At 37.4% G+C, this 9,347-nt stretch overlaps 1 long non-coding RNA gene across 1 annotated transcript; it reads left to right on the top strand.

The window, feature by feature from the left end:
• The first annotated feature begins 1,196 nt into the window (after positions 1 to 1,196).
• On the top strand, positions 1,197 to 5,421 carry LOC138368787 (uncharacterized). The gene is made up of 3 exons (XR_011229688.1): positions 1,197 to 1,677; positions 2,994 to 3,199; positions 4,605 to 5,421. It is a non-coding gene; the product is annotated as an uncharacterized lncRNA (long non-coding RNA).
• The last annotated feature ends 3,926 nt before the right edge of the window (positions 5,422 to 9,347 follow it).

The following is a 9,347-nucleotide window of genomic DNA, read 5'->3' as shown; positions in this document are numbered from 1 at the left end:
TTTAGAAATCTTTAAAGAATGTTTTGTAGGAACGCTAACAGAAAACGATGTTATGTTGGAATGTATATAGGGTAAACTACTGCAAACAGGATGGTATGGTGTGGATTATTGGAAACTATAGGATTAGTATAGGGTCCACTACCACCTGTTAGGTGGGTAAGGGGTCCAATAACACCCGCAGGATGAGTATGGGGGTCACATCCACCCACAGGAATGGTATGGGGATCACTTCCACCCACAGGAAGGGTATGGGATCCAATACCATCCACTGGATGTGTATTGCGTCCACTACCACCGACAGGATGGGTATGGGCTCACAACCACCCACAGGATAGGTATGGGGTCCAATACCACCCACAGGATGAGTATGGGGTCCACTATAACCCACAGGATGGGTATGGGGCTCCAACCACCCACAGAATAAGTATGGGGTACAATAACACCCACTGGATATGTATGGCATCCATTGCCCCCACAGGATGACTATAGGGTACAGTATCGCCCACAGGATTAGTATATAGGGTTCACTGCCGCCCACAGAGTCGGTATGGGGTCCACCGCCACCCACAGGGTCGGTATGGGGTCCACTACCGCCCACAGGGTCGCTATGAAGTCAACTACCGTCCACAGGGTCGGTAGGGGTCCACTACCGCCCACAGGGTCGGCAGGGGGTCCACTGCCACCCACTGGGTCGGTAGGGGGTCCACTGCCGCCCACAGGATCGATAGGGGGTCCACTGCCGCCCACAGGGTCGATATGGGGGGGTCCACTACCGCCCACAGGATCGATAGGGGGTCCACTGCCGCCCACAGGGTCGGTAGGGGGTCCACTGCCGCCCACACGTTCGGTAGGGGTCCACTGCCGCCCACAGGGTCGGTAGGGGGTCCACTGCCGCCCACAGGATCGATAGGGGGTCCACTGCCGCCCACAGGGTCGATAGGGGGTCCCTTACCGCCCACAGGGTCTCTATGAAGTCAACTACCGCCCATAGTGTTTGTATAGTGTCCACTATCGCCCATAGTGTTATTATGGGGTCCACTACCCCTCATAGGGTCGGTATGGGGGTCCATTACTACCCACAGGGTGTGTCTGGGGTCTATTTTGGCAATACTGCTTTTCCAATCTCATTTGTTGTTCAATGTAAAATATTTGTTGCTCGACTTGCAACAATTTATATATATATATATATATATATATAGTATAGTGCCTTTGCAATAATGTACCAATGTGTGTATTTTCATAACTCGTTTTAAATTGTTGAAAAATAAATAACTACATTGTGAATGCAAGTCAATGTTTACATGCTAAATCAGAGTTGCCAGATTCTGCTTAAAATAGCAAATTGTGCTTATTTTCAAAGCTTGAGAATTTAGCTTTAAAGTAGTTAAAAAACTACGAATTTCGCAATTTGCTATGTACTTTAGTGTACTATTTTAAAATAAGGTTGGTTTTTAAGCTGCAAGTCATATGAATCTCAAAAAAAGTATATTATTAACAATCTTATCTCCATAGTTCACTAGTTTCTGTAAATCAGATCTGGTAACTGTAGGCCAAGTACTGGAAGACTCAAGACACAATGTGTTGAAGTTATTCTCTTTGAAGAAGTCATCTCGACAGGATCTTCCAGCTCCAGCTATAAAACTTCACCAAACATGGATCTACCTAGTACATCAAATGGTAAGGAATTACTAAACAGTACAAAGTTTTATGCTAGAACATTTGTTACAGTCCCCTGTTCTATGTGTACTCCATCACATAGTGACGGAGTATGTGGGAATAATTTTGTTAACACTGTCCATTTGACATGGTGGTGGTGTATGGTGCTGGTGGTGTATGGTGCTGGTGGAGTATGATGCTGATGGTGTATGATGCTGATGGTGTATGATGCTGATGGTGTATGATGCTGGTGTATGGTGCTGGTGGTGTATGATGCTGGTGGTGTATGATTCTGGTGGAGTATGATGCTGATGGTGTATGATGCTGATGGTGTATGATGCTGATGGTGTATGATGCTGGTGGTGTATGGTGCTGGTGGTGTATGATGCTGGTGGTGTATGGTGCTGGTGGTGTATGATGCTGGTGGTGTATGGTGCTGGTGGTGTATGGTGCTGGTGGTGTATGGTGTATGATGCTGGTGGTGTATTATGCTGATGGTGTATGATGCTGGTGATGTATGATGCTGATGGTGTATGATGCTGGTGGTGTATGATGCTGGTGGTGTATGATGCTGGTGGTGTATGGTGCTGTTGGTGTATGATGCTGGTGGTGTATGGTGCTGGTGGTGTTTGATGGTGGTGGTGAATCTGACACTGTCATATATATATATATATATATATATATATATATATATATATATATATATATATATATATATATATATATATATATATATATATATGAGGGGTACCACCTCTGGTGCAAGTGTAGGGACCCATAGCCTCGGAGAAGAAAATAAAGAGTACTCAGAGAAGACCTTGTGGATCCTCACTGAACACTTTCATATTTTCTTCTCCTACCACCCTTATTCTTTTGGTATGTGTGTATATTTATCTAACTTTATTTGAAAACGTCATTACACAAAAAAAGTTACAATATTGATTATATATATATATATATATATATATATATATATATATATATATATATATATATATATATATATATATATATATATATATATATAATTTTTTTTTCTTCCAATAATATAGTATTCGCTTGAAATTAACAGCCTGGTCAATCAGGCTGTTGGATTCAACTCCTCTCAGTTTTGTTATACGAGTTACAGCATGGTTAATCACATCCAAAATTAAAGTTATTTCCAGATGCAGTCCTAAAATTTTTAACATTGCTCTCACTAGTGTTAATGTAGATTATTTCATAATTTAAATAATATATTTAATTACTGTAGTACATTTTAACAACAATTTAACTTATAATTTTTGCATCATAGGTCATTTGAATATAAGTATTTTATTAGAAACTATTTCCTTCAGGTCTTCAGGGAAAATTCTTGAGGAGATGCACAAACTGCAAACAATGTGTGCATGTCCGAAGCAATGTTTGCAAGTTCTGCCAGTGTGACTTCCGAAACAGTAGAGAATTAATGAAGAAAGAAGAGGAAGCCCGTTTTCTACTTAAAGGCAAGAAGGCTTTAGAACGAAATACAGCAAGCCGGGTTCTACGAAGGATTGAAAATCAGGTATTGAAGTTTGTCTACATCTGTTGTATTCATTTGTATTCTTCTTATGCTGAACTTGCTTGATAAGGTATAGAATCAACATGAATAATGCTGTACAGTACTTACATACTATTTGTTTATTTATTTATATACAAGTTAGCACACTGGGATTATGAGAGTACATAGCATTGATGTTTTTACATTCTTGTAAAGCCACTAGCACACATAGTGTTTTGGGCAGGTCCTTAATCTAACAGATAATTTTAAATAGGCAATTTAAAGCTTAAATGGAAAAAAATTGGCTGGTACATTGTAAGAAAGTATCACAAAGATTACTATGTACATTAAAGTAAAATTTGAGGGTTATCAACATATAAATTGTAGCATAATTTGAGGAATATTTCAAGGTATAATATAGTAAGATATGCATTCAATATAACAATCATGATATAAGGTGATAGCAATGATTACAATGGAAAAGTTGTATGGTTTAGGCACATATATTCTGGCATTGGATTTCATAAGATACAGTGCGAGTTTAATACACTAGTTAGGAAACTATCAAGAAAAAATTTAGGTACTTTTTGGTTTTATTTTTTAAAATGGCAGAAGTTGGACAGTTTTTAAATTTGTTAGCGAGTGAGTTCCATAGACAAGGTCCCTTTATTTGCATAGAGTATTTACACAGAATAACTTTGACTCTGGGGATATCAAAGATATTTATATATATATATATATATATATATATATATATATATATATATATATATATATATATATATATATATATATATATATATATATATATAATTTCAATTCAATCATCTCTGTCATTGATGTATATGGCAAAAAGTGTGTGGCCCAATACAGCACTATGTCTTAACGTAATGGGTCCAAGGGCCCATAAGGTCTCGACAGCATTAAGGGCCCTTTAGCAAACCAGTGTGCTGGGGCCCCTATGACACCCATGACGTCTTTGTATCATTTCAAGTTTGTACATATACTTCTTAAGATATGGGCACCATACAACTGCTGCATATTCTAGCTTTTGTCTAAAAAAATCATGAACAATTTATTTATTATTTATCCATGAATGCCAGAACTAAACCCTGTGGTACTCCACTCGTGACATTTCTCCAGTCCAATACATTGCCTCTGATTACTGCCCTCATTTTTCTATCAGTTTGAAATTTTTTAATCCATGTTAGAAGCTTACCTGTCACCCCTCCAATATGTTCCAGTTTCCAGAACAAACTCTTATGTGGAATTCTGTTGAATGCCTCTTTTAGGTCCAGATAGATGCAGTCAACCCAACCATATCTTTCCTGTAAAATTTCTGCGGCTCGATCATAGTAACTGATTAAATTTGTTACACAGGATCTTCCATTTCAAAATTTTTTATTTTTTATTTTTATTTTTTTTCCAGCACGCACAAGGAAGCTTGATGCAGATAAACTTACATTAGGATCAGAAGGTGATAGCGATAATGCCTTGGAAAAAAATCCTGACGAGCTACAAGTGCAGCAGGTGCATAAAGTCCAAAAAGTACCGCAGGTGCAAGAAATTCAACAAGTACAAAAAGTTCCGCAGGTGGAACATTTACAAAAAGTTCCGCAGGTGCAACAAGGGCTACCATTAGCAATCATTCAGAAACAGCAAGAAGTACAAGTAGTAAAATTTGAACCACAGGGAACTACACCAAGAAAACAGTGTAGTAACAACGGAATGGGAATTTTAAAATACCTGAGGAAACAGGTAAAAAAGGACAAACAATAGAAATGGTTCCTTACACCTTATTATTTGGTAGTTTATAGGTATTTTACTTATAATACTTTATATTATGTCTACAGTTTATAATTTAGTTTACAGTTAATTTACTCTTCAACTTCCATATCTTACATGAAGGATTTTTACTGTTTTTCATTTTTAAAACCTTATTAGTATCATTTATAGTTTAGTGTCAATTCACTTATAATACAATATATGGAATAATTTACTAAATTCATTTAACTATAATAAATTTAAATAAACATTTTTACCCCAGGATAAGTTTCAGTCACCCTACCCAAAAAATTAATGTTTCTTTATTACTAATCTTGTGAGAGGTAGCTTATTGTGCAGCCCATACTCATTCTGTGAGTGTTAGTTTATTGTGCACCCCATAGTCATCATGTCACCCAAGCCTGCTGCAGCTGCACCTGAGGGGTGGTGTAGGGAACCATTAGTGTACTATTATGATTTGAGAGAGAGAATGCTCTGTGGACAGAGCATCAATATGGCTTAAGGCATTGAGCTTTGCCTCAAGATGAAGCTTGGGCTGATCTCTGATTTGCTTCTTGGGAGTCTTCATTTACGTGCACCCCATACTCAACCACTTTGTAGTAATTAATTGTGCAACCCATACTCATCCTGTTACCAGTAGTTTGTGCAACCCATACTTATCCTGTGATCCGTATCCCTCTACTTCAAGTCCCTCAAGGGGCGCACGAATTCAGTTTGGCATACTGCATCCTGCCTTCCCATCCCTAGCTACTGACCCATCACAATATTTTATTTTATTTTATTTATATATATACAAGTAGGTACATTGGGTTTGTGAGAATACATTGAATAGTACAGTATTTACAATCTTGTAAAGCCACTAGTATGCGCAGCGTTTCAGGCAGGTCCTTAATCTAACAGATAATTTTAAGTAGGTAATTTCTATCAGAATTGATAAATGATAATAAATACATTGTTTACATACATACATTACAAATACATACATATAAGCTCAAAAGCTTCATTGAAGGTTGTAACAGAACCCATGAGCACCACACCAGAAATAAATACAGTTTTGATATTCCAAGAGTACGACTTAATCAAACTAGAAATGCTCTACAAATCAAGGGACCCAGAATGTGGAATGATCTTCCCAACCATGTTAAAGACTGTACCTCTCTCAACCAGTTTAAGATAAAAACTAAACACTACCTAATAAATTCACTAACCTACCTTACCCCTCTATTGTCAACCCATGTCTGTTATTTTTTTTTTTTTTTTTAATCAACACTGTCAACCTATTGTATTTGTGCTGCTTTTTCAGTCATGTTCCCCCTTTTTTTTATCTTTATTTGTATTTGTTCTCAACACATTTTATTCTTTATGCTTAATTAGTATTAAGTTCTAGATATTAATGTTTTTCCTGCCCGAAACGCGTTGCGTAATAGTGGCTTTAGGCATTGTATGTACTAGCTCTATATATCGATCCATTAATGTAACATTACTTGTATGTATGTACCTTACCTGAATAAACATATTTATTTATTTATTTATTTATTTATACAAGTTTAACTCTGGGGATATCAAAGAGATATTTATTTCTGGTGTGGTGATAATGGGTCCTATTACATCTGTCCAGGAAGAGTTTCAGAGCAGGATTTACATTTAAGAACAGGGTTTTGTAAATGTAGTTGACACAAGAGAATTTATGGAGTGAGATTATGTTTAGCATGTTTAGGGAGTTAAACAAGGGGGCTGAGTGTTGTCTGAAAGCAGAATTTGATATTATTCTGATAGCAGATTTTTGCTGGGTGATGATGGACTTGAGGTGGTTTGCAGTGGTTGAACCCCATGCACAGATACCATAGTTGAGATAGGGATAGATTAGTGTATAATATAGAGAGATGAGAGCAGGGTTAGGTACATAATATCTGATTTTGGAGAGTATACCAACTGTTTTAGAGACTTTCTTAGTTATGTGTTGTATGTGGGTACTGAAGTTGAGTCTCTTGTCTAAGAATAGACCAAGAAACTTTCCATCATTGTTATTGCTAATGTTTACATTGTCATCTGAAGCTGAATTGCATTTGTAGATTTGCTTCCAAATAAGATGTAGTAGGTCTTTTCTATGTTAAGTGTTAGTTTGTTGGTTGACATCCATAAGTGGACTTTTTTTAGTTCATTATTAACAACATTACAGTATTTAGTGTATGTGGGTTGGGGTTGGAGTAGATGAGTGTAGTATTATCAGCAAACAATATAGGTTTCAGAATGTTAAGAACATATACATCCTGCCTTCCCATCCCTAGCTACTGACCCATCACAATATACATCCTGCCTTCCCATCCCTAGCTACTGACCCATCACAATATACATTCTGCCTTCCCATCCCTAGCTACTGACCCATCACAATATACATCCTGCCTTCCCATCCCTAGCTACTGACCCATCACAATATACATGTAGTAGAGTGTTTTCTGTAGGCAATTTTCTAATTATACAATCATATGTTGCCCTCAGCTCTCCTATTTCATACATACTTTTTTTCTTTTGCAAGGGAGTAATTACTACATCTACATTACAATCCTCCCATGGTGGTGTGAATTTTCTCTTGGGCACAGCAATACACTCTGTAATAACATCATACTTAATAACATTAGAACATAAGGTATTCATATATGCTCTTTTCTTCATCATACATTGTTCAGTACTTCCCACCTTTTGAACTGAGAGGACCAATTCATTAGCTCCCCCACCTCTCATTAATCTAATGGCAGAAGCTACATTTATCTCTGCAATTCTATCCCCAATACTCTGCAGATTCAACTCCATCCTCATTTTCTCAATCATAGCATTTCTTGGGCATCCTAAGATAATTCTCATGGCTTCATTTTGTACCTTCTCCAACTTGCCCATCCTACCTTTACTAAAACAAGAAATAACAGGTGCAGCATAATCAATAAGAGATCTTACAGTACTCAAGTATATCATTCGTAGCACAGGGACTCCCACTCCTTTTCCACAGCATGCCAAGGCCTTCAGAGGTTGTAATATCTTTCGACATTGACCCAACAGTCTGTTCATCTCAGCTTCCAAACTCTCATGGGTATATCCAACATATATGCCTAAATATTTATATATATTAACACACTCTATATTTTTACCGTTTATTTTCAATATAATGGGCCTCCGACTTCTACATTCAAACTTAGTTTTGTCTTCATTAACCACCAGTCCCATATGGTGACACAGATTTCCGATCTTATCCACCACTAGTTTATAAAGCCACTGGTTTGCCTTGTAAAGCAAACTAGTGGCTTTAAAAGATTGTAAACACATCATGTTATGTACTTTCATAAACCCAATGTAACTTATTGAATATATATATAAATAAATAAATAAATAGTTTCTTGTGTAATCCATACTCATCCTATATGTGTGGTATTTCATGTGTACTCCATATTCATCATCAAGAAGTGTATTCTACCAGCATGGTAATATAAATTAAGAAAAAAGACTTCATTTTATTACGGACCCATAATCAAAATAAGAGCCATCACTAATTATCATGACAAACGGCCTATATAGGCTCCACTTCCGCCTTCGACAAGCAGCCGCCGGATGTGTGTTTATTGCGCACTCCGGCACCCCCAGCCCTGGGAAGGGGGGCATTGAAATGTGGACATGTGCGCTCGCAATACTGAAATGTTTATACTCTTTTTCGGTCTGCTGACCTTAATTAATTTTGGTATCAATTTGTTCGCAAGGAAATGCTCTAGAAATGCCCCTATCTTGTGTGTGTATACTCACCTAGTCTCACCTAGAATATCTTGTGTGTAAGTACTCAACTAGTACTCACCTAGTATACCTTGTCAGACCTTGCCTATACCCTATACAGACCTTGTGTGTGTGTACGATCATATGTGGCATTCTTCCAATAAAAGGAGTTAGAAATGAAACGGTATAATCAGATCCTTTTATACAACACATTGAGAAAGAATAAAGGTTAAGTGTGGTATCAGTAAGATTTACACACTAGTCCACACTTGCGTGGTGTACAATATGTGTGTGTACAATGTAAGTGGAGGCAGAGTTGGAGGGAGGGAAATGTAGTTGGTGGACCTGTGGTCAGGGTGGCTCCAGAGGTAGGGTGTCAAATTTCAGTGTTTATGGCAGGGTAAGGGAATGGTCGTCGGTGGTCTTGTGATTCAATATTTTCTTGTTGTCGCTAAGTTACACTTTTTCAGGTCTATATAGTACAATGGCCAGTCCTCATGTACCTAGTAATCCTTATTTCTTTATTGTGTATTATTCTAATCTGCTTTTGTGTCAAAATTTTCTTCAATGTACCTGTAAACATTTTTTGTCAATTTTTTTTGTTAATTTATCTAAAATTTTCTGTTAGTTT

The sequence above is a fragment of the Procambarus clarkii genome, chromosome 26 (assembly GCF_040958095.1).
Source record: "Procambarus clarkii isolate CNS0578487 chromosome 26, FALCON_Pclarkii_2.0, whole genome shotgun sequence".
Taxonomy (NCBI): Eukaryota; Metazoa; Arthropoda; class Malacostraca; order Decapoda; family Cambaridae; genus Procambarus; species Procambarus clarkii.
The sequence above is the reverse complement of the archived record's forward strand: the minus strand, read 5'-3'. Positions and strand labels throughout refer to the sequence as shown.